The sequence below is a fragment of the Onychostruthus taczanowskii genome, unplaced genomic scaffold (genome assembly GCF_017590055.1).
Source record: "Onychostruthus taczanowskii isolate IOZ18803 unplaced genomic scaffold, ASM1759005v1 scaffold20, whole genome shotgun sequence".
NCBI lineage: Eukaryota > Metazoa > Chordata > Aves > Passeriformes > Passeridae > Onychostruthus > Onychostruthus taczanowskii.
The window spans coordinates 13,349,108-13,374,801 of record NW_024499240.1 but is presented as its reverse complement, the minus strand read 5'-3'; positions in this window follow the sequence as shown (position 1 = coordinate 13,374,801).

The window sequence follows — 25,694 nt, the reverse complement described above, 5'->3', positions numbered from 1 at the left end:
TCAATAAGTTATCCTGGCTTCATGGGATGTGATAAATGTACAGTGATTCCTCGACACGTGCAAAACCTGTCATTCCATTCAAAGCCACCATTCAAAATGCATATCATTACAAGCATTCAGAGAGGGATTGATGAGGAAAACTACCCCTCAGGTGATATATCCTAAGTCAACAAAATTTCAGAAAGAATTATGTATTGGTAGAAATTAATTCAATTCTGTAGCTTAGCAAATCTCTTGATACTCCAGGCCGTGGCTTGAGCTACATATTTAAAATGAAGTCAGGGACTTTTTGGTCCATGCTGGATGTCTGTGTATTTCTGTGTGACTGCTTTGGTCAGCACCAGGCATAGGATGGTATATGGGACACACATTTTTAGCTGAAACAATTAAAAAAGAGACCTTTACCTTTGAGGGACTTTATCCTAATTTGTGATAAGGGAAGTATTGAGAGTCAAACCACAACAGCAATTCAAAAGACATAATTCTATAAAAAGTGATTCCACTTTATTTCCATGGCTTTTTTTTTTTCCCACCAGCATGAAAAAAAGTTTTGCTCTGTGGATTTAAGTAGCTTTTAGAGCATTTAAACCTATCTATTGAATGATAATTGCAGCATTCAAAATCATGCTCCCTTCATCACACTTTAGCAGTAAGATGGGGAAGAAAAGTGTTTGGAAAAGCACAGACACTGCTGGGTACCACTCGACTGAGGTGGAGCAGATGGCAGAATCTGTTACTGAGGTGTGGAGTGCAGGGGAAAGCAAAACACTTTCCATGGTTTCCCAGTGTCTGTTTTAATAAGAAACTCAATTCCTGCTCTCAGGAAAGCAATGCTGCAGTTACAGACAAAAAAAAACGCAGCAGTCTCTGTCTCTGCCTTCCCTGTTTGTCCTAGAACTGGAAGTGCTGAAAAGATTGTTTTGTAAAACCTGTTGGTCAGAACATCTTTGGAGCAGTCATCAAATTCCAGAGTCAATTCTTAAAGGCAGACATGGTAGAACTGGCCATGCAAAAAAAAAACCCAAAAAAACAAAAAACAAAAAACAAATAAACAAAAAAAACCACCAATCTGCAAAGTGCTCTGCTTGTTAGGCAAAAAATCAAATTCCTTTCAGGCTATTCTGGGAGATGGGAAAAACTCTGCAGAGAATGAAAAGCAAATTTTCTTTCTTTGGTTGCTCCTGGAGGGGAAGGTTACACCTTCACAGACCTCATCTCCATTTTTGTTTCTAAAGAGAGCCATCATTAGTGATATGAACTCCCGTTGTTTTTTAGCTGCTCTCAGAAGTATGTTTGGACTTGGTAATCAAGTAGGGAGGTGTGGAAATGACTGTGGAGAGATAACTGCTAATAAGCCTAGACAAAGATCAAAACCAGCCCAGAAATGTACAATTTCTGACCGCAGTGATGAAAAGTTAAATTGTGTTTTTGTCATAGTCTTTACTTATTAGCTGGTAGCTAATCCTGCTCATTATTTTCCAGAGTGAATAAGTGTAAAGTTTTATTTTATCTGTCAATGAACTAAACTTTTAATTAACTTTCATATTTGTCTTAAGACAAATGACTCTCAAAGGAATTGCCTAAAATCCTTAAACTTTTGAACAAAGGGACCACAAAAAAAGCACTAAGCTTCCTTTGAAAACCAACCTTTCTATTAGAGAACAAAATCAAAAAATAAGCAACTTGAAACTGGGATACTCAGAGTATTAATATTCATCATGAAAACAAACCATAAGAAAATCTAAATTTCTGTTAAACACAGAGGACTTTTGTTTCTTGTTTCACACACATTGGGAAATTACACTAATGATTTCAGTACTCTGTCTCTAACTGGAAGATAATTATTGGTGTTTAAATTAAGGCTTTATCTGAACTCTGACACACTTTATTTACTTGTTTTAATACAAATGATTGTTGATACTGACTTTAGCAGAACATCATCGATTTCTGCAAACTTTTTTTCTTCCTCCACATCATTGTATATATCATATATTATGGGTGTCAGGATGGTTTTCAGGATCAGGACACTCTGGGTAGAAGAGTAACAGGTGTGACAAACAGGTGGAAGGGCCAGAAACAATATAGGATGTATAGTGGTATTACCCAAGTAGGTTTTGCAAAAAGAAAATTTATTCCAGCTTTAATACATAAACTATTAGTGCAAGAATAATTTTGGCAGATGTCAGTACATAAATAATAAGTGAAAAAAGAGGGCTGCAATAGAATTGGGAAGCAAAAATCTTACAAAAGCAGAAGATGTAGTTATAAATCCTCCAAGGTTTTGGGTAGTCTGCACCAGGGTGAAATTAGAAATTTATATTTGAAGGGTGAACTAACACCCTCTACTTTTCAGCTGCTGACAGGAGATCCTTGCTTTATCCTGAATCCTCATCATGATGCTGTGTTAACAGGGCATTAAAAACAAGATGTGGAAGCAAACAAGCAATGGGGCCTTGTAGCATGTGTTTGACAAAAGCTGGCTGCAGCTCAGTTATTTTTTTTAAGTCCAGCACAAGGCTTTTTCCTTCTTTCTTCCTAGCTCTTCTGATAGCATGTGTGCTTTCCTGCTCTGCTATTGACTTGGTTGCAAGCTGTCCTCTGAGCAGAATTGATTTATGATACACTTTGCAGCCATCCAGCCAGCTTCCAGTGAAGTGACAAAGGAGTTCTGCTTCTGCACCCACCTGATCAATGGAACCCAAAGAAAGAGCAGACAAAAGAGAACCCCCACATGGAGCTACAGGGTGCCAAACATCAGGCACAGAAGTTCACAAAATCCACAGAAGTGACATGCAGTGGTTTTACTTACCATATAATAGGCATATATAAATATGCCTTATTTTATATATATTTGCTAGGTAAGATTCTTCCTGTTTAACAGAGCAAAAGAAAGGCACATCTATGACCACATAAATATGGTTGGAAATGGACTGTAAGTTTAGCAAATGGAACAAAAAAGCTATAGGATGCTCGTGTACCAGAATAAGACATGCTTAGCTGTTTTCTCCATCTCTAGAACAAAATATATTTTACAGCTGAAATGTTAAAGGCATTTAAATAGTTAACCAGGAATGGTTCGATGTTGCAAAGTGCTAAACAATGTTATTCTGATCCTGAAGTGTGTATTTAATTGGATTTTGAACCAACTCCAGTCCTTAGGCCAACCACATAACTGGCATTAACAAACATTCTGTTAGACTGAGGCTGAATGTCCTCTTCTGGCAGAATCTGGGCACCCAAGTGACTGAAGGGACTTTAGCAGGTCCCTGTCACCCAGATATGTGCCTGAGGATGACAGAACCACACAATCACTTGGGTTGGACAATACCTTTAAGTCCAACCATTAAGCTGACACTGCCAAGGCTGTGACTAAACCACGTCCTTTAAAGCAGTCTTTTAAACACCTGCAGGGATAGTGGCTCCACCCCTGCCCTGGCAGCCTGTTCCAGTGCTTGACATGCCTTTCACTGCAGAAGTTTCCCCTAATGTCTGATCTAAACCTCCCCAGGCACAACTCGAGGGCACCTCCTCTCGTACCTTCGCTTGTATACTTGAGAGAAGTCACTGATTCTCCTTCCAGCCTCCTTCCAGGCAACTGTAGGGAGCCATAAGGTCTCCCCTGAGCCTCCTTTTCTCCGGAATTAACACTATCAGTTCCCCCAGCCTCTCCTCATCAGACTTGTGCTCCAGATTTCTCACCAGCTTCACTGCCCTTCTGTCAGCCCTTGGGTGATTTTTTGGAAAAAGTTGTGCCAATGTACAATTTACAGTTCAAAACTTCCTAAAGTTTAACCTGAAGCTGATGCACTGGGAGAGCCAGTGTGTCACCCTGCTTTCTTGATGCCTGCAAAAATGTAGAAACTTGTTCTGTGTCCCTGGATGTTTTTGGGTTTTTACCCAAATTTACAATTCAGCTGTGCTAACCTTGACTTCCCTTTGCCTGTGCAATGAGGGACCATCTTGATGTAAGGCCATTGCATGTGTAGTTTACAGAGCAAATCACTGTGTGAGGTGAAGGCATGAGAAAATTAGGTTCTGAGACAGCATGCCATAAATCTTGCTTTATAGGACAGGATGCTCTGGGTCACTAGAATTATCTTGTTACAAAGGCAATGAGATAGAAAAGCAAACAGTAGCTCAGTTTTGAAGCACTCCAGTCCCTTGGACAGGTGAAAGAAATTTCTCTCAAGTCTGTCAGCCAAAATGCATTACTCTGTGCCCACAAGTGCATCCCCATGTACCTGTTTGGCACACACATTTCCCAGGTGCAGGAGCACTTGATGCTCTGCCATGTCACCGGGGTGAGCGTGCTCTGCTCCTCCTTCCTCTCTAATGAGATTCTGCTCTGTGACAGACCCTGTCAGAGCCTAATTATAACAAATGTTTGGAAATATTTGCTCCAGAATAACCTTTGTCTCTAAGATGGATCACTTGAGTGAGGCAGGTCCCCTGGCAGAGCCCTGGAGATCAAGTTCTGCTGCAGAACAATGTCTAAGATTCAATAATGGCATTGTGTACTCGGCTGACCGAGTTTGGCAGTTTCTGATTGATTTCTTTTCCTCTTCAAGCCTTGCCTGTCACCATCAGCTAATTAAAAGTGCAGTAATCTGATATAATCTCTTTCCCAGTTGGTGTGGCAGTTGGCTCTCTAACAGAAATAATTGATTTGTAAACTGCCAAACCTCAGACATTTAGACTTGCATTGTCTCCTCTAAGCCATGTCTAACAGGCAAAATTTGTCTCCTGATACGTCAAATGACCCACACAACAAAATTAATTTAGCCTTCACTGCTATGGAGAATCAATAGAATAGAAAAAGATAAATTTTAAAATGTAATAAAAGTCTGGAGGAAAAGCAAATAAACATAGATATGGTCTATTTGTGCAAAGTCAGCAGTGTGTCACCGTTTGGCTCCCCTCAGTTTTTTTACTGCTGTTATTGAAGAAGAGATAGTTACCTTCCCAATGTGATTGGCTTTACACTTCAAATCACACTTTTTTTAGCTTTTTTTTTTTCTTTTCTTCAAATATTGCTCAAACCTCGTGTGACACGTGTGGCTCTCAGTGGCTGGTGACCCAAACAATAGAATCCTTCTGCCAAGGAACAACCTTGTTAATTTTTTTCTTAAATTAAGGATTCTTCCTTAATATTAAGGATAGGGTATCATTTACTTAAGTATACATAACGTAGGCCATTTTTTTTAGGCTACAGATATCTGAGTTAGGAGGGGTGAAAGTGTCATAAAAAGAACAGCCCTGGAATAGGTACTGAAACTGCTGTACCACAGAATTTTCTAGCAAAAGTATCTGCTGCCTCCTGAAGTTCAGCTCCTAATCTTCCTACCTGAGCAGCACGACTGTCTGTTTTCTTCTAAGTTTGTAAATGAAGAAAAAGTAAACCAATCATGGAAGTGTTTAATGGATCACACTGCCAGAGTTCTTAGCAAGCCATCTGCTTTTACAACCATCTTAAACCCTACCTAGAGGCAGTCAGTTTTTGAGGAATAAAGCTGTGGTTTTCACCCCAGAGAGGAAATGGAATAGAAAACTTGTGCCTGCACAGCAGGAGCATGGGTGTAACGAAACTGCTTCTTTGGGGGGGTTTGCCCTTTTTTGTTCACTGCAAAATGTTTGCTTTGACATCTTTTGTCCCGGTAGTAAATCAGCATTTAGAACCTGGATTACACTGGATTGCAAAGGCCTGTATCCCTGTGTGTAGATATAACTATCAAACTATATCAAGCTGTGTATATATTGATGTATTTCCACATGAGTGCATATATCCAGTATATATCTATTGTAGTATATTACAGTACAGCAGGATATATGTTTATTTCTGTATATTACAAACATATGTGTGTTGTTTGTGCACGTACACACTGAATTTCAACCATATTGCTATTAAAGCCTCTGGATTCTGTGCACAGAAGTTGATTTTTTTTGCCTCTTGGTCTCCCATGCTTTTATTTTCCATGAGTAGTCTCTAGCTTTGTGTGTGATTTCACTTAAAGTACTACAAGCAGTACTTTAAATGTAAATAAATTTTACAAGTGAAATGGCTCACCTCCTAAAGGATTTGAATCTGAAATTCACACCATTAAAGGATTTAACTCTGATCTAGTAGCTTTGAATGTCCAGCTAGCTCATAAATGCACTAAAATGAGGGTAGCTGAAGCCTATGGATAAGTTTGAGATGTTCAGATGCACAAAGCATATTTGATTAGATATATATTCTATTCTGCATGCAAATTCAATTCAAGAAAATACTTTTTGTGGTAAATATCTAAAACATCTTGTTTAGATTTCCTCCAAAGATGTGCTCTCTCCCCAAATACATAAAATCTTGTGTTAATTTCAATCATTGACAAAACTGTAGAGATTTCTAAACTGTATTTGCTGCTTTCTCTCTTTTAGAGTGGGGCATCTACTTCAGCTACAGATTTCATTTGGCCAACTTTTTTTTTTGTTTTTCCAAATTCTTAGCCTGTATAATTTAAAAAAATAAATCCAGAAATGAGGGTGAGAAATGCACATTATCAACCACTCATTGTCACCCCCTCATCTTCACCCTGTTACCAGCTTGGGTAGTTCCAGCAGGCTCTAAACAGCCTCCTTTAATCCTTCTCACAGGTCTTGTCCCAGTGCCTGCCTTTGATAGGGCTTGCCCTTCATTTTTACCCACCACAGCCCCAGCTCTTCCCACTTCAGCCCAATGCACAGGCAGGGCGAGTTCTCAGGAATGGTTTGGATCTGGAGAACCTCAGTGCCCAGCCCGGAGGTGCACCAGGTGTACAGATGTGTGCAGGTAGAAATGGATGAGAGCAGGACATGAAAGCTCAGCCAAAATAACTGACAGCATTCATCAATACAGTAATTTTTCAATTTTTATATGTAGGCCATAATGGTTTTGTATCATGTAAAAAAGTGATTTTTTTTTTCACTTGAGTGGAAATATTAACTTATAAACCCCCCTGTACTCAGATTTCTCTCTGTTCTATATCTGTGACTAGAGGTATATTTTCTTCTGTAGCAAATAAATTAGCACTTTGCTCCACCCTGAGAAATGTATAAGGAACAATATTTCCATGTCATCCCACAGTCTAAAGTTTTAAAAATCGATGTTTCTCTGTATGTACCTGTGCAATAAGGTATAAAATCTGATTAATGTTTTAAGAAAAATTAAAATATATCATTACCTCTAAAATGAAAGGGCATAAATTATCCCTAATTGTCATATATCCTTCTCATCTACAATGAGGAGGACAACATCATTTCCAGCATAGCCTAAATCACGTTCCTGAGTCAAGCCAAATGACATTGAGGAATTAATTACTGAGGCATTCAAAGTGACTACACAAAGATTTCCTGAAGGACTAGTATGGATTAATCATGACATCTCAAGGTGTTACCCTTAATAGGATTTCCAAAGATTTGATCTATGAGTAAATTTTGAGCTCATGAATATCACGTGAATCTGGGTGTATTTTCCCATTTCAGCTGGAGACACAGAGCCTTGCCTGGTTTTCAAGTTGTTACTGAGTATGAATGTCTGCTGGTAATTTTAAAGACCTACCATTTATTCAATAAGTAGTGAAGTTTTTCACCCTGAAAGCTGAAATTACACTACCTGGAGATTTCTATATAGATATGAGCCATATATAATAGGACATGGTTTTCTGAGTGAAAGAACTGAATTGTATGAAGATTTAGTGCTCTGGAAAATTAATGTCTCTAACATTGGTTATCAGGTTATTTGTTATGCAGCTACACATCTATTTGATCAAGATAGTTCAAATAAATAATCAGTGGGATATGTAATCTATGGGGATTCATTGAGCCACGTGATAGAAATGAAAAAGAGACATTTTAGAAACTTTGGTTCTGCTTCCTTTACAGAAAGAGTGTTCTGCTCCAAAATAAAAATGTTTTCCACATACAGGTATTACTGTGAAATTGACTTTACTTCAAGAAGAACCTAAGAGTATTAAGAAAAATTTTCACTGATCAAAAGATACTGTGATCCACTTGAAATCCAGTTTTACATCAAAAAATTATAAACTGCTCATAAATCTAAATGAACACATTAGAAGAAGAAATAAAGAAGGGCAGAATATGCCTGGTGTTTTGTCCACTCTTTGGACATTGCTTTTTAAAGTAATTCAATTTTCACAAATTATTTGTGCATCTTTTGATCATTGGCACATATAGATGATATGACTTGAGCACGATGCATGGATTTAACTGTGATAATTGTATTTTTACTGAGACAAAGACCTCAGTCTTGCAAACACGATTTACTTTCAGAGCAAATAAAATGCTCATCTTCATAAATCAAATCCTATAAAAATAAACATTTCTTTTAAGTCACTTGAGACATAGTTTGAGTTTTGTGTGGGGTTCCTGTATCCCAAGTTATCATAACTTTACAGCTCGTGGTGAAGGGATGAGCATCAGCTCTTTCTGTAAAGTGCTGATGTCCCACAGTGCTCCGGGCGTGTTTCAGCACCTCATAGCAGACTGGCCTTATCTGAATTACTGATTCCTTGGTCTGCCAGCCACACTGCTCATAATATCCATCAACTTTGGGCAGAATGAGTTTCCATTTTTAAGGCTCTGTCCGTTCTGTGAGCCCAGAGTGTTCTAAGACTGCTTTTATGCACCTTGCAAGTGGGATCATCCAGGCGTGTGTCTGACCCACGGATGTATGTCAACACCAAATGCTGACAGGGCTGAGGTTGTTGAGGTTTGGCCTCTTCATCTCTGTTAATGTGGCTCTCAGATTAACAGTTAATCCTCAATTAATCCTTAGATTTATCTGTCACCTTTACTGACTGTGACCAGAACTTTAAATTAAAGGTGTTCATCCCTGGTTTTACTGGCAAAGATGAGCATTAGACATCAGCAAAAATGATTTATAAATGATGCATAAATAAAAAAAAATATACAGAAATCAGGATGAGAAATACACATTATCAATTTATGCAAATCAGAAGCCTCATCTTCTGGAGTCTGCAATGAGTTGCGTTTTGTGAGGGAATTGGCAATTTGGGAGGCACAATCATGAAATCTGTCAGACAGTTGATCTGAATTTATAGAATTCTACTGAAAATTATACAGTAGAGATACTTGGTAATATTTGACGGTCTAGAAACCTAGATGTAAATGTTTGCCTTTTGGATAAGAAGAATTAAAGGGATAAATAGTTAAATATTTTGCATATTTATACATTTGTGTGCATGAAGATATAGACAGATCATAACAGATTGTAGAAGAAAGTGTATATTCACACTATTAGAAAATAGCTAGAAGATAGTGTTTTAACATCCTGTCTTTTTTGATTCATACTTCCAGCACCAAGCCTTACAATTTGTAAAGTAAAAAAGAGAAAAATATTCTCTCACAAAGCCATTAATTTAAAATCTATCAATAAGTTCAAAAAGAGCAGCCTTGAACCATGCTGCTTTGGTTTTTCCTTCATCAGGCATTGGGAAAACTGTAGAAACAAATAAGCATTACACTCTTATAAAATACATAATTACACAGTGAGTGCCTGCACACACACCCTAACCCAATGCAGTATTCACATGGCCCTTCTTCAGAAAGGATATACAAAAGAGCTGATAAGTACAGGGGAAAAAAACACACCACTGTCATTCTAAAACTAAAACAAAACCCCCTCTTGCCTCCCCAGACATTTCCAAATGGCTGAGAATAAAAAGTTCTCTCTGCACAGAGTGGTGCCTTCCTGCAGCGAACAGCCCCGCTGACAAGAATTCCCCCCAGGATTTCTTGCAGCAGCCTCAAAGGCATCCCAATTTCTCTGAAACAGCCAGCAGAGACTGTGTTTGTCTGTGGGCACTCAGGTGCTTTTCCACGTCCTCACCGGGCAGCTCAGGGCGGTCCAGCATCCCCAGGCAGCTGGAATTAGCATCCCTTCTGCACACGCTGTCACTGCCCTGCCTGAGAATCACTACTGCTGATATTCCAGGCTATGACAGTGTGAAAATCAAGCCCATCCTGAAGTGGAGGAGACTGTTCCTGCTGCCTTGTCCCACCCACCCTGCCTGGAGCTGGGCAGACACAGCCGGGGGACAGGGACAGCCCCAGAGTGACCCAGCCCTTTGCCAGCACAGGATACCCCAAGGCCCTTGGGCTGCTTCAGGCACCAGCGATGCTCAAATGAAGCTTAAAAAAGGCCAGCTTCCTTCTCTGAATCCTGGGGTCTGGAGTCTGATATCATATACCCAATATTAAATACTGAGAAAAAAACCCAAAAACTTTCTCCCCGAGTTCGCCCTCACATTTAAATTACACAGTTTTGAGAAGGTGTTGAAGAGGTGCTAATCTGAGCAGTTATTGTTTATTGCAGACTATTGTTAAATCAAGAACTGCAGAGAAGCAAAATGCTACCCAGTTATTCCCTATTCTTTTAACTCTTTAAAAATTTCATTTAAATTTTGAATACTGTGAGCACAGACTGTTTTCTATTTATTATAATAATTTCTTTTGGTTTTTTGTTTTGTTTTGTTTTGTTTTGTTTTGTTTTTTTTTTTTTCTACATTTCAGGATGTTATTTCTACACCATTGGCTGTTCCAGTAATGTAAGGTTTCAGTGAATGGGAGAGACCAGGCTCATGTGTGGCATGTGGGTGAGGTCCTGGGGTAAGACTGCAGCCTTAAACAACTGTAAATCATTTTCTTGACAAGAGGATTCTGTGGTGGCTATGGCATAGGAAGGAAATGAGATGTAATAGTTCGTGGTTTAAGGTGGGGATGCCAGTAGTGAGCTGCTCTAGGGCACACATTATTGTTGAGGATCTGGTAGGATTTGCTTCCTTCAAAAGCTTTGGTGTGACCCAATACTGCTGGGCTGGATTACTTGATTAATTGGCAGGATTTAACCTGCAGCAAACCCAGTGATGGCAATGAGGAATGAGGAACACCTGGGGGTGATGGGAATGAGAAACACCTGGGGGTAATAGGCATGAGGAACACCTGGGGGTGATGGGCATGAGGAACACCTGGGAGTGATGGGAATGAAGAACACCTGGGGGTGATGGGAATGAGGAACACCTGGGGGTGATGGGAATGGGAAACACCTGGAGGTGATGTGGGATGGGAAACACCTGGAGGTGATGTGGGATGGCAATGAGGGACACCTGGGGGTGATGTGGGATGGCAATGAGGGACACCTGGGGGTGTGAGGGCTGAGACAGCCTATATCTGCAGGAGCTGCTGCAGTTTGTATTTTGTTTTGGGTGGTGCTGCTGGAGATGGAGGTAGGTCTGGTTTTGGTTGTTTTTTTTGTTTTTTTTTTTTTGGAAGTGAGAAAGAGAAGTAAAGAGTAGTGGTGTTTGGGAGGAAATATGAAGGGGCTTTAGTAGGTCTGATGTGAGGCAGGCCACTTCTTAGGTTGTGGGGATGTGTTTTTTACTGATAGTCTCATAATAAGCAATAGTTTAATGTAGGTAATGTTACATCGTAATAGTATCTCAAGAGCTGTGGGAGAAGGTCTGGGAATGTGAGGAGGCAGGTGCCCTTGTAGGATCTGTGGTCTGTCCTTCTGCAGCCATAGGGAGGATTGTTTGCTCGTCATCCCACCTGAGTGAACTGCACTCAAACAAACTATGAAAAGCATTGCTTTGGGCTTTCCTTGCCTGTTGAAAGCAAAAGATGGTCTTCCTCTTATTACTTAAACTATTATTTTGGTTAATTGCTCAAATGGGGTCTTATAACAAAACTAGCTTGCGAAAATTTGGTCATTTGTGCTCTTTGTGAGTTTATGTGGGCAAACCCTACAAAATTATATAGAAAAGAATTTCAATGAACTGCAATAGTCAGAAGTTTTGATTATGTTTGTGGAATTTGTGTGGTTTAATGGTTTATTGGTTCCTTTGCTTTTGAGAAGTGGCCATTGATGAAAGGTTAGCACTGGGGTGTCTCAGGAATGATCTCAAGGCAATTAATTTCACCTGGGAAAAAGCAAACAATGACCAGCTTTAATTAAGATACTTTATTTGAAAGCAGATTTATTGATGGCTTGTCTCAACTATGTATTTCATTATCCAAATCCTGTGGCTAAGCCCTGATTCAGGGGGTTCTGCAGGATCTGTTGGCTGAGTGTGATAATGGCACCTAGTATAGCTCCTGTGTTTTCCATCAGGTACTCCTGTAATGAACCCCTGGGGTATTCTGGCATTTGAGTATCTGCTGAAAGGATCAATACTGTGTGTGGCCAGCTTTTCGAAGTTTTGCTATGTGTATTTATCACTTAAGTGTCTAAAGCAGCAAGTTATTGCTATTCACTGTTGTCCTCTAGAGCTGGGTGAGGTTAACAACTTAAATTCTGTGCACTGCTGCTTGAAGATCTGAATTTCTGTAGCAGCATGTGTTAATGTTGCTTCATCTTTGCAGGTGTTGGTAGGAAAAGCTGGCCTAATTCACATCTGCATTTGTAGGCAGGATACCACCAGAGTGGTTCTTCCTTAGACGGAGTTTATAGAGAGCCCTGATTTTTCAGAAATCAGTAAGATTTTTATGGAGCTCCTTTTATCTCTTCCAAGATTGTAATAGAGCTGGCAATCTGTGGTTTTGGGGCACAGTACAAGTATGTTTAAACCAGAAACTTATTTGATTCCAGCTATGCTGAGTGTGTCCAGTGAAACTTCCACACAGTGTCCTTGAGGTGCTGGGCGGGTTGTCACAAACAACTGGAGGATTTTTCCCTTTGGTGTGGGACAGCACCTTGCTTGTTCTGTGAGCAAAGAGTCAACACAACTTGAGTGCTTAGTCCTGTCTTTGGCATGGAGAATGCATTCCAAGCAAAGTGTTTTAATTCTGTGTATCTGCTGTGTTGTCAGACACTCCCCATGTGAATGTCCTGCTGGACCGTGAAGGTGTTGGCTTGGTGTTTGCCTTCAGTGAGATCTGATCTAGTTATCCCTCTGCTGAGGTGTCACTTGCTCAGTTTCTCAGTGAGTTGGTGCATTTTTCAGTTTAAAAAGCCTGAAATTCCTATTTCAGTTTCTTCAATAAAAATTGCATAGAAATGGAATATATTCTGTAAATAGCATAACTGGAAAAATAATGCTGGCTTGTTAAAGTCTCTGCTAAAATGAAATGGTGCTAACAAAGCAGAACTCTGACAGCTCTAGGGTAATGTAACCTTGTGGAGGGCTAAACAGGAGGGAAAAAACTGTAAAATTCCTGTTTTAATACATTATGACGATTCAAGGTCAAACCATTTTGATTCGGGTCATTTGTTACAGCAGCACCAACAATGATGATACTTATACTTTTTACCCTTCAGGAATCTATAGCACTCAAATGCATTTCTTTACGTAAATCTTGACAAATAAAAGGTGAAACAAGTATCAAATATCAGGGCCTTGTGGTTCTCAACTTAGTGTGTGAAGGGAGAAGAATTCAGCTCAAGAGTGAGTTTCTCCAAACAAAGGCTGTTGTTTTTATTGTTGTATTTTAAATCTATGGAAAATAATTCTGTCTGTGATACGATTCTTTGAAATTGCCTGAATGGTGGGGAATATCCTTTTCTCTTAATTTTTTTTTTTTTCCTGAAGGAGATAACTTTGAACACAGAACAAAAACTTATCTTTCTGAATCATGAATGTCTGTTGTTTACATAGCTCTCTCTTGCTAAAAAACACTGGTCTGCTGCTGGAATGCTCTAAAAGAACCTTCTCCCAACTTCTGTGTTAATCAGCTTGTCTTCACAATAGAACATTTAGCAATATCAAACAAAAGTTTCAGACAAGCTTTCACACTAAAAACCTCCTGTTCTGAACTAATAATTAGTAATTTTAATGTTTCATTTAATTTTTTACCTTATATATTCTATTTGTGGTAGTATGATATGATATTTACATGACTATGTATTTCTGAATGTTTTAAGAACAGAAAAAAATTTGTATAGCTTCTATTAAGAAATAATTATTTACATATTTGGATCCCTTTGGGAAAAAGGGGTGGCAAGTATTTTCCAGAAAGCTTGCCCAAGGGCCAAAGCAATAAAGTTAGTATCATTCTCACCCCTGAGATCCAGCTGTATGCACATTTTCAATTAATACAAAATTATTTAAAGTCATGTTCTCAACATGACTTATATGTGCTCAACTGTGATCAGGAAAAAAAGGGAAAAATATCTAAATGTAAGGGAGCAACATTACTGCAAAGAAATGAAAACACTTGATTAAACATACAGCTCAAAGCTGATTTCCACTATTCAAGCTGCTTCCTTCTCACCTCATCTTGTTTAATTTCATTGTAATCATGATTTTCTAATGCAAAGCCCAAAGAGACTCAAATGTAAACACAAGTCATACCAGACTAGAATGCTCTGGATTCCTTCACTATGTCATTGTTTAGTACATATGTTTCAGCAAATCTGAGTTCCTGTAGCATTGTGTAAGTAGTTCAGATCCATATGTACCTGTAAATTATTTCTCTCTGATTCCTGATGGATTCAGTTGACTTCAAGTTATTTAAACCTCACATTTTAAGTGATGGTAAGTAAAATGTTGGCCCCTGCTTATCTTGGTGTTTTTGTTTGACTGTGAGTGTGTAAATGCTCATCTGAGGCTTCTATCTGGATTTGTGCTGAAGTTGATCAGAAGGCGTAGAAGGAAGGTTCTAGCTTAAGTCATATTTGGAATAGGGGAGGGAAGGCAGGGAGAGAGACTGAAAGCAGCTACAGCTAATAATTTTCCTTCAGAAGGGCTTAATTTTGGTCTGGGAACATGACTTAATCTCATTCCTGATAGCATTACTCCTGGGAATTCAAAACTTGATGAGAAAGGCATTATCCATAGCTCTGTGGGCCAGAAAGAGGAAAATCTCAGACTCCATCAAAAGGCAATTCTGACATTGTAAAGGAAAGTGCTACAACAAAAGCAAACTTTGAGGATTAAATTTATATAATTAGGGAGTGTAACAATGCAGAACACAGTAATTTCTTTAGCTGCTGACTGTATTGTCTGAGTCTTTGTCATACCAAAGTCCTTTTCTTTTTTTTTTTGTTGCACCTAGCAAAGAGCCATTCATGGCAGACAGGGAACAAATTGGTGCTTTCACAATCTTAAGACTTGTGAACTCATTATGTGATGAGAGTTCTTATTAGAACATGTAAAATTGCTATGTGTATGAGTGAGCTGTATAGTACTTTTATTATATAAGTTAGGATTGAATGTTATAACTTTTCATTATATAATTCGAAATTGAATGTTAATTTTGGCTGATGTATAATGATTTAAACTGTTGAAAGCAAAAGCAGCTCTTCAGTGCTGGAGTGTTTATCTTTGGGTGTCATTATTTCAAAGCTGAGAGTGCCCATCATAAGGACTTCACAAATGGCCACTGTCACTTGGTGACTGAGCATGCATTAATTGTTTAAATGTAATGGCTGACAATACCTTAAATACGTAGTGGAAAAAGTACACAGTTGTGTTTCCTCTACCTGGAAAAAAACATTTTACATTAAGTGGTTTTTTGGTTTTTTGTTTTTTTTTTGGTTGAATGACAGAAGGGTTTAATATACTCCAAAGTTTTAATCCTTTCAAAACATTCACAAGCAGAACCACTCCAGAATAAATTTGGTAACTTCATAAGGGAATTTTAGTTGTGGCTCAAGTTTATCACTTTGAGGTGGAGCTCTTGAGTGGCTCCTAGGTTTTTAGACTGTAATTGTGCTTTTCATCTTGATTTACAATGGAAAGGGCACCAGAATCAACAACAGCTTTATTGAATCAGATTTGGATTATTTTTTCTGGTCAGTGCCCAATAAGGTGCAGGCAAACTCTCTCTGAACTAAGCTGCTGATTTATGATGTGTTCTAGTTTACCTTGTATTAGCTAGGAATTCTTAAACCTTGTTTTCTTTCTTCAGAGAAATAAAAAATCAAATTGGCACCAGTTAGTGTAATTTTCTCCAGTGTTTGAGTTTGTACCACTTCATACCACAGGAACAAAAATTAAAACTTTTCCTGGAAGGTGGGCACACAAGGATTTTCAGTATCCAGCCTTACTTTGTATCTTAATGAGGGGTGGAGCACTTCCAGTGCAAGTGATTTTTGTAGAATAATTAGCTGCATTTTATCTTCCTGGTAAAAAAAACAGCTTGGTGTCACAATGATGGAATCCATGAACCTCCCATGTGAATAATAGGCATCATTTTAAAAAAGTCAAAAACCTGCTCATCTCTCAACATGAAGCAAGCAAACAAGCTCCTAATCACAGAAGGGGCTAAAGAATAACAAAAATCTGACATTGTGTTGTTGGCTGTCTGCATTATTGTTGACTCAGACATGCTGTAATGATCTTTCACATTTTGTTTTCAAGCTATAACAGTTTAATTTTTATAATCCTTGTCCCTGTTCTTCTAGCCAATACTGTGATTTCAGTTAATAGTTTAGTCATTTATTTTTTTTGCTCACATGCCCTCTCACAATGTCGAAAGATAATTTGTGCATATTCACAGTGAATTCCCTGAAAAAAATCTTTATTGACTATTAAGAAAAGTGTTCTTTTGTCTAAATGGCAAGCTTCAATCCAGGCTTTGAACTGAAGTTAGTGTGAAGTTACTATTGGCTGCTGAAACTTGTCATTTTCCCTTAGAAGTTGTTTTGTGAAAGAGCTGATACAGGGCTAAAAGCACCCTGCCCTATTTATTACTGTGTGTTCCCTTCCAGCTGGTTTTTCTGTGCTACAGGTTTATTCATTTTTACAGCTGCCTGAAGAGCCCATGTGCCCACTCAGATCCTTGGATTTGGCTCAGCCTGATGTGACCTTTATGCATTATTCTGTGTTTTGTGTGGAATTCTATGTTTCTTTACTCTTAAAAGTCTGGAAACCCTTTATATGCCTTCAGACCTCTTCTGTTGTTTACCTCGCAATTCTACATTTCAGATCTGAGTATCAATTTTAATCACAGGACCATAGAATGGCTTGGGCTGCAAGGGACTTTAAGGATCATCTAGTTCCAACCCCCTGCCATGGGGCAGCAATTAATGGTAGCAATTAATCTGTAAGGTTTTCTATGCCAGACATTTTGCATGGAGAGTGACCTTAAGGAGAATTTCTCCTTTCTGCCTGTTCCTTTTGAATTTCATCCTCTGCATTTTTCAAAATATGAGTGACCTGATAACTGAGAGGTAGGAGTTACTAATTTTATTTTGTAACTGTTTTGAGCACTTTCTGTTATAGTCGATTTGTCTGTGACAAACATTACTACGTGATCCCCTTGTCTTGGTCCTTTACCATTGCTCTGATTTTTTTGTTAGGCGAGTTTGGTTTTTTAGTTTATTTTTATTTACATTTTCCCCACAATGTCCTATATGCACCCCTAGGGGAAGGGACATTGCCTTGGTGTGTTTAACAACATGTAACACTAATGGAGCATGACACAGAACTGGCTCTACTGTAGGTAATGGGTAAAAATGAAAGACAGGTGTGGTTTTGTACCTGGTTATGAGGAAGTGAATCTGCTTGTGAGGCTGTGCAGAAAACGTGAGTGACATGACAGTGCCAGCACCACCGTGCATGAAGGTAATGCGAGTCATGCTGCCCTGTTTAAAAGCAGGAATTCAGATTTTGAAGAAAGAACTGAAATGTGTAAGCTTGGTGGATTTACCAAATTAGGAGAAAAGAAGAAGATGTCAGCTTTCCTATCCCATTTGTGGCAACAGTTTTACTTGCTCATGAATTTAAGTTTTTCCCCCTTCAAAGGACCACTGAAATGTACTAGCACATTATATTCAAAGTTCAGTCTTGATTTTGATCCTGATCAAAGGGACACACTTCAAGTATTTTGACATCTAATCCTTTTTCCTGACTTTGATCATTTTAGACTGAGGTACAAGTAACCACTTCTACTACCTGTGTTAGCCAAGAATGAAAAGCATCTTATCTGCAGATAATGGATGCTGCATGCTTGGAGCTTCATTCCCATGATATTTTAGTGTCAAAGATGTCTGTCTCTCTCTCCTTTTGCCAACATTTGTCAGAACTGCTGTGCTGTGTCGTGAAGGGGGGAAAAAAGTACTCAAAAAAATCTATTAAATAATAATATGGGGAAAACAGATAAGAAACCATCAGGGGGTGCATGTGAATTCCAGGCAGTACAATGTGAATTAGTCCCTAGAGAGTAATAGACAGTTGAAACAAACAGGCACTTTTTATCGTGGTAATATAAAATTTCTGATGAGGTGGTATCATTAGACAGATCATTGCAAACTTTTTCTTGTGTCATAAAACAGAACTGGTGTTTACTGGGGCTGATAGCTTCACAATAAACTGAAAGAGGAATTTATGGTGGCAGCAGAAGACAAAAAAAATGTTATTTTGTGGTGCTCTAGACAGACTCCAGAAATGGGCAAGCAGAGGTCTCTTTTTGAGAAGCAAGTTCTTGCAGCTGTGCCAGTATGCTGGCCCCAAAGCTGTAAGGGCTAAGCTGTCACCCAAAACACTTATCTGATCACTTTATATATTTAGAGACAATAAATGCTGGGGAAAAACATTTCCTGGTTTTGTTTCTCCTTTTTTAGTGTGTCTTTAAAAATTCAGAAGAACTGATTCATACACATTTCTGACAAGGAATGTGGTGTGTAGAGATAAATACATTAAAATAGCACCATTGTTTAGCCATCAAATAACACCTGTTTCATCAGAAATTGTTTTATATTGCCCTGTACTTCTTCACCTTCCTCAGACCATGTTATTAAGTTTTGTGACAAATGATGCTCACTTTTACAATTTCAAAGGTTTATCAAACCTTAGCAAAACTACAACAAAAGACTGAATAAGGAAAAATTACAGCACTGGGAGATTGTGTGGCCAGCAGTCACATGCTTGTCCATTTTATGCTCTCCTTTTTATACCCTTGGCCTCTCCCAAAGTCTTATCAGTCAGCTCCTTTTCTGCCATCCATTGCTGGAGATGACTAGAGGTCTATGGGGAGAACATATAAAAATAACATAACTATACATCTATAAAACTTCTCTTAACATACACATACTATTCATATCTTAATTGTGAGACCCAGCCATTGCATTACTCATTTATAAAAAGCTTCTATTAAGAGCCAGTTCCTTCAGTGAGGAGTTTGTATTTTTTTCAAAGATGTAGGGAAGTGTGGAGATAGGTAAGTGATAAACTAAGGAATCCCTCACTATTCAAATTTCAGTCTCAGCTGTGAGCAATTGCCTTCAGCTGCTCATCTGTTTTTGTGGTTGTTGGCCTTCCTCCTGTGCGTTTTCCCTTTGTCTGCCAACAGCTTTTCCTACCCACTGCCCTCACTTGGTCTCTCTTTTCCCTGGTGAAGTCCTGTTCTTGCTCCCGAGCTGGATCTCCTGGGAGGGAGATGCTAAGGAGAAAATTTCCTTGCTTACAGTCTTGCTAATGAGTGGCATTGTAGCCGATAGGAGGGACAGCAGGGGCAATGAATCACTGTCGATGCAGATGAAAAGTGTCTGGGAAGGCTGGAAGAGCTGCCTGGTGCCTGTGCCCCTCTCATGGTTTACATCTCAGTTTTGCTTCTGCTCCAGCCCACGACGGGAGCTGGAAGAGCCCACAATGGCCTTGTGGAGCAAATAAGTCCATGCATGGTGCACATAATGCTGTTGAGAGTTTTGTGGGACTGGGGCTGTTCTTTTTGTGTTTTATGGATGGCAGGACTGAAACAGAAGCAAGTGCCAGCAGGCAGTTTTGTTTCCCAAATAGTCCAAGTGTGAAATGTCTGGGCTCCATTTATCATTTCACCTGAGTCTCTATGGAGACTGACCTGTTCATATTTGCCCGTTTTGATTTCTTTTTTTTCCCCTTTGTTTGTTTTCCTTGACTAAATGTTGCCTGCTGGAACAACCATTGGTGAATCTGAATTTCTAAGCATGCAAAAATGATAGATTGCTTTATTTGTTCAAGAAACACTTTTGTAGGAATGTTTTAATTGTAATTAATAAGAAGAGGGGGAGGAGAGCTATAATTTGTTGCAGACATCCTTTGTAAACAAAAAATGCACTGATGCCAACCATGAAGGCAATATATGTGAAAAACAACTTTGTTATTTTGGAGGACAGCAATTATGTGTTTTATTTTTACATACAGCTATATTGGAAGCCCATCCTTTGTGTTTCAGAGGGTGTTTGTTTTCCAAGGCTGCAAGCTCTAAATCCTGAGATGACCTTAGCTCAAGTTTACTCCATTATTTATAGGAAAGACAATGTTTGGAGCAGTTTGAGGACTCCTCAGTGCTTTGGCAGATCAGTGGTATATGAACTTTCTGGTCACCCTTTAACTGAGCAGTAATTTTGGGGGCTCTCAACTACGCTGGGATTTCCTTTGCTCCAGCCCCCTTGGTGTCACTTCAGCCACCACCATGCCATGCACCTGCTGCTTCCTAAATGGAGGCAGAGGACAGCACTTTAATACCTTCCTTTCATGTAGTTTCTCCTTTCTTTTGAGAGCCATTTGGAGAGAAAACAGAGCAGACAATGCTTTCCTTCAACTCTGATTCTTTTGGTGTTTGTTAGCAGCTTTTAGTAGCAATACAAACCTGAACGGGCCTGCCTTTAGAAAGGTACTTTGGTGAACACCAAGAATTTTTCTAGATGTTTTCAAGAGGTAACTAATTCTTTAATTTGTCTCAAATAAATATTTAAGTGCTTTGTTTCTCCATTTAAACCTATGTGACCTTCTGCAAGATTTCATATGTTAAACAGTCTGGCACTTAATAGCTAAAGTTGTTACCTGACACTACAGTAGAATTTCAGTACCCTTAAAATAGCCCAAGGAAGGAGATGCTTTAATTCCTTTGACCTGCAACATTTTAGTGGCAGGTCAAAAGAATTAAAGTTTAGTTTTCTGTAAAGAAAAATTAAGAGTTTAGTTTTCTGTTTTGCAGGAGCACTGATCCATTCCTTCAAAGCTGTCTGCGGCAATTTGTGCATGCAAGCGTGGAAAGGATGGGCTGGGATGAGTGCCATAAAACTGAGGGGAGCAGAGAGAGATGCCTGGAATATTCAAAGTGCTTTATTAGCCCCCCTTTCCATAATATCTGTGAGGGAAGGAGGGAAAAGCAGCTCTTTCAAGCTTGGCTAAGCTTAGAATTAGCTGCTGGCTTCCTTTCATTGTCTGCACACCTTCATGGTACTGCTGGTGGCTTTTTAGAGGCTGCAGCTCCTGAGCAGCCAGGCTGTTCCTGTGAGCAGAGGGCCATCATTTCATCTCACCTTTACACATCTATTGTCTTGGCAGCTGGGAGGAAAGTCTCAATTAGTAATTTTTGTTCTTGTTTTCTCTAGTAAAACTTGTTTAATGTCAGCTGTGATTTGCTTTGAATACCTCCAAATGAAAGTTGGAGGGGGATGTGTGTTTGGTTTTTGTAAATTTTATTTTGCTTTTATGAAACAAGAAGTTTATGAAAAAATTATCTTTATAGCTTATTCTCAGTGTAGAAGAGAACCTTAAGCTTTTGAAAGACCTGACTCATAGCAATCTAAACATAGTGAGGATGTAGCCTGGGAGACTGAAGGTTTTTCTAAGTATTTTTTAAGTATCTCTCTGTTTTGCATAGTAACAGTAAAATAAGCTTATTTATGTTGGTATATGATGATTTCATCACCTTTATTCATAATAACACCAGGAGAGGTTTCGATGCACTTGGCACTTCAGTGTCTCTGAAGGAGGCGGGGCACATTCCAAAATATTCTTGAGGAATGTGCATTAAAAAAAAAAAAAAATCCTTTCCCAACTCTTTCATAGCTATCAACATTTTCAGTTTAAGGACAGTGACTTGAACATTTGGATCCCTTTTGAAAAGGGGAAGGGAACCTATTAAGGTCCACAAGCTGTTGCTAACATCCACCTGTGATGTTCTATTCCCTTTCCCACAAAGCAAAATTGTTTCATAAAATGCAGAGTTTTGCTGCCAGAACTGTTCAGGTTTCAGCTCACTGAGGCTCTCACTTAAACAAAAATAGATAACTTTTTATTCATAACATCACACACAGGTGATGGTTACTCCCTGAGCTCTGTGATGGTTCCTTCCTGCCAGAATGCAGGACAAGTACAGGCTCTGCCCTGCTCCTGCACCTTGAGCTCATGGGCATCCCTGCTTTGCCAGCAGTAGCTTTGTGCAGAGGAGAAAATCCTGCTTTTGCTGACTGAAGTCGAAGAGTTACGTGCTCAACATCTAGTGCAAGAGATTAGTTTTGTGTTTTAAGATCCCTCAGTTTGGGTTTCACTGTGGCAAAAAGATTTGTTCATCGCTTGCTCTCTGTTTACAGCTCGCATCCTTTGTATTACAAAATGAGTCAAAACTTTTCTACATCTTTTGGAACATCATAAAGACAGGTTGTAAAGAAAAAGTTCTGTTAATGAAAGCGGATGTTTATTTCTGTGATACTTAGCCTGTCCTGAACTGTAGAAAGCAGGAACCTTTTAAAAAATTTATTACCCTGAATATTTCTGTTAATAAATAAGGATCTAAACCCATAAGCAATATTCTAGTCATGACAAGCTTTTTAAAGGTATATCATGCTAAATATAGTGAAGAAAATGGTTCAGGTTCCCTTCTCTCCATTTTACTGAAGAGCTGGTTGCTGTTTGAGAAGATAACATGAAGTTACAGATTTGAAGGTAGAAGATGAAAGCAAGGGACAAATAAAGCCCCAGCTCTGCCATGTATGTCAGTATTCCTCAGTATTCTTGGATGGATGCCTGAAAGTCCAGTGTGTTGCACATAACTGCAGTGGAATGGGCCCATGGAATGACATTTCAGGAGGAATAAGGACCCTGTTGCTGTGCTCAGGTTTATGCATGTGCTGCTCAGGCTGATGTATTTCCCATGCGAGCAGACAGGGGTGAGTGTCCTGAAGGAAAAAGGTAACTGGCAATGTGTCCATGCTCAGTATTCTACTGCTAGGTGCTCCCAAGAGAAGCAGCATTTCCCAGAGTGGCACGTCACACTCAGATCTGTACCATGTAGTTTAAATGTGTTAATTATAGATTCTGTGACATATTACAGCTGTTGCAGTCAGTTTTTGCAGTTGTCTACTTTGCATTGTTAAGGAAAGTTTTTTTGCCCTTTCACACAGAGTTGGGTGTTGCTTTTGCATACAAAAGACCTTCAACAGGAGGTAACTTCAACAGGGAAACTGCTTTTCTTAAATCACCAGCTATTGTTCTTGTCATTACAACAGATCTTGAGTTGTATCAAATAAATAAAATTTTGTTTGCTTTAAAGTCAAGAAAGATCTAAAGGAATAATGTTAGATGTTCTATTTAAATAAGGTAAAGGATCTTCATCTCTTCCAAAAACATCACACTGATCCCTTTAGCTTGCTTTTACATTTTTAATGGCTCATACTTTAATATTGCTGCGCTCTAACTTTGAAAAGATAGAGGACTTAAAATATCAAGGAATTGAGGCAATATTCTTAAAAAGATTTTTTAGAAGAGTACTTGACCACTTCTGCCTTTCCAAGGAGAGATATTGGAAAAACGATTCCATGACTGAGCAAAGCAAAAGACTGTAAATATTTTTTGTGTGTAGATTGTCACCCTGTTATTGTGTCTGGCTGCATGCAATGTGTTCATTCACGTAGGGTTTTTAGTGGGGATGTTGCCTTTTTTTTGCCAAGTGATTCCTGAACCATCACTGAGTAATTTACTGAAGCAGGGCTATTTTGAAAGAAAAATCACTTTGTTTTAGCTGGACTTTTTTTTCTTTTTTTCCTTCTATTAGTGGTTGATGTGGTATTTCACAGGGAATATGAGGACCTGAGCTCCATATTCACTAGAAAAGTTGATAAGTAATTCCTTCACCAGCTGGGTGCTCTTCAGGGGGGTACTTCAGGAAAGCTGCCACTGGTACTGTTTGAAGATACAGTTACGTCTACTGGCCAGTGTCAGTGAAAATATAAACTGAAAAAGATGATAAGGAAAGAATATGGTGCCTTTTTGTGCTGTAGAATTAAAACACTCTCACCAGAACAACATTTTCCAATGCCTTTCCGCCTTTGCCAACAGTGGGCGATTTGCTGCTGGGTCCACAAAGTTCAGATTTGTGTCTGTTTAGGATTTTGATTTGGTGGGGTTTTTACTTGCACTTTGAGACACATTTCTGATCTCTCTTCAGAGGAGCTGAGGTTACACAGGTGCAGAACACCTTCCAGAGCCAAAGCACCTCACGTAGTGTGCTACAGCCACACTGAGCCTGGCTCTGTCCTCTCCTGTCCGAGAACCACGGCTCTACAGCTGGGTGGGATAGGTACTTTTTTCAGGCTTAGCCAGATAAAACCAGTCCACTTCCATTCTGAATGCAAGAATTTGACTGCTTCCCAAAGCTGGCAAATATTTCTGTGCTTTGCTACAAAGCTGTCAAGGTGGAAGGAAGGCATTTTGTTGTTGTGGTTTGATAGTCTGCATTCTGTCCCTGGTGTAGGAAAGAAGGGCTGCTGGAGGTCAGAGGCAACTGAATTAGCAAGAGATGCTAAAATGGCATTGAAAACAAAATAAAAATATGCTGTCTTTTGGCATAAAGTCAGTCAGTCCAGATTTTACAGGGTTCAAAGACATGTTATTAGAGATCAGCGACTTCTTCTCAAAGCAATTATTTCCAGCAATATTGAGAGACCTTGTAGTCCTGATATGGTTGGGGGAAAAAAAAATTATCTGAGCACTGAAAGAAAATACACCAGCATCTTCTAGCAAGCTTTTGCTCAATTATAATAAGGTAAAATCCTCAGGTCAAGAATAGCTTTGCAAAGCATTAAGCTAAACACATATGTATTTGCCTGTTTTTGACTGGAGGATTAGTGATTTCTTTCTTTGTGAAACTCTACACTGAGCTCTTAATTAAGCTTACCAGGCACAAGTGCACTTCAGGTGATCCAGACGACCTTTAAAGGGCCTGCAGCAGATGGTGCAAAGTCTGTATTCGGTGCAGTTTTCTGCTGTTTTGTCTGTTAAATAAGTATCTAATTACTCCCAGTCTTATCTTATTTCAACACAGTGTCACTAAATGACTTACATGGCTGTGAGTGAGGTAATCCGTTGCCAATCCGATAAGCTTTCAGCTTGACTTTTTGGGAAGTTAACTTGCACCTGATGAGAATTTTCTTTCAAGCAGACAAGAGCATCTTCCAGTACTTTTCCAGAGGCTCTTAACAAGATTATTCACTGTCTTTCCCACCTAGCTTTTCCTTAGCTGTTCTAAATAAATTACTGTGACAAATTTGGAGAGGTTTTCTCCCTGAAGTTTCTTTCTTGGGGGCAAAAAGGCTTTTTATTTGTGATGTTTTGCATTGAGATGGGCAAGGAGAGGGAAGCACTTCTGAAATCAAAGCATCAGCTCTTTGCGTTTGTGGGCACTACACCATTAGTCTGTTACTTTTTGAACTGCACATAGGCAGGTGGTTGATGCAATTTCCTCTTCAATATTGTCTTGGTGAGATCTAAGGTGTGAAAATAGGCAGGTTATTTCTGGAGACACTATATAGATTTTTTCCTCATTGTGACTTTGAGTCTTGCTAATTCTGAGGTGGTGTGTGGAAAGCTTGGCAATACTGGAGAGGCTTTCCCTCATCTCAGCCTTCCTGTAATCATCCTCTCTGCCTGGCAGCACACCTGCAGAGGAGGGATGAGTGCCACTGAAGAAAAAAAAAAATAAATTCATTGCTCATT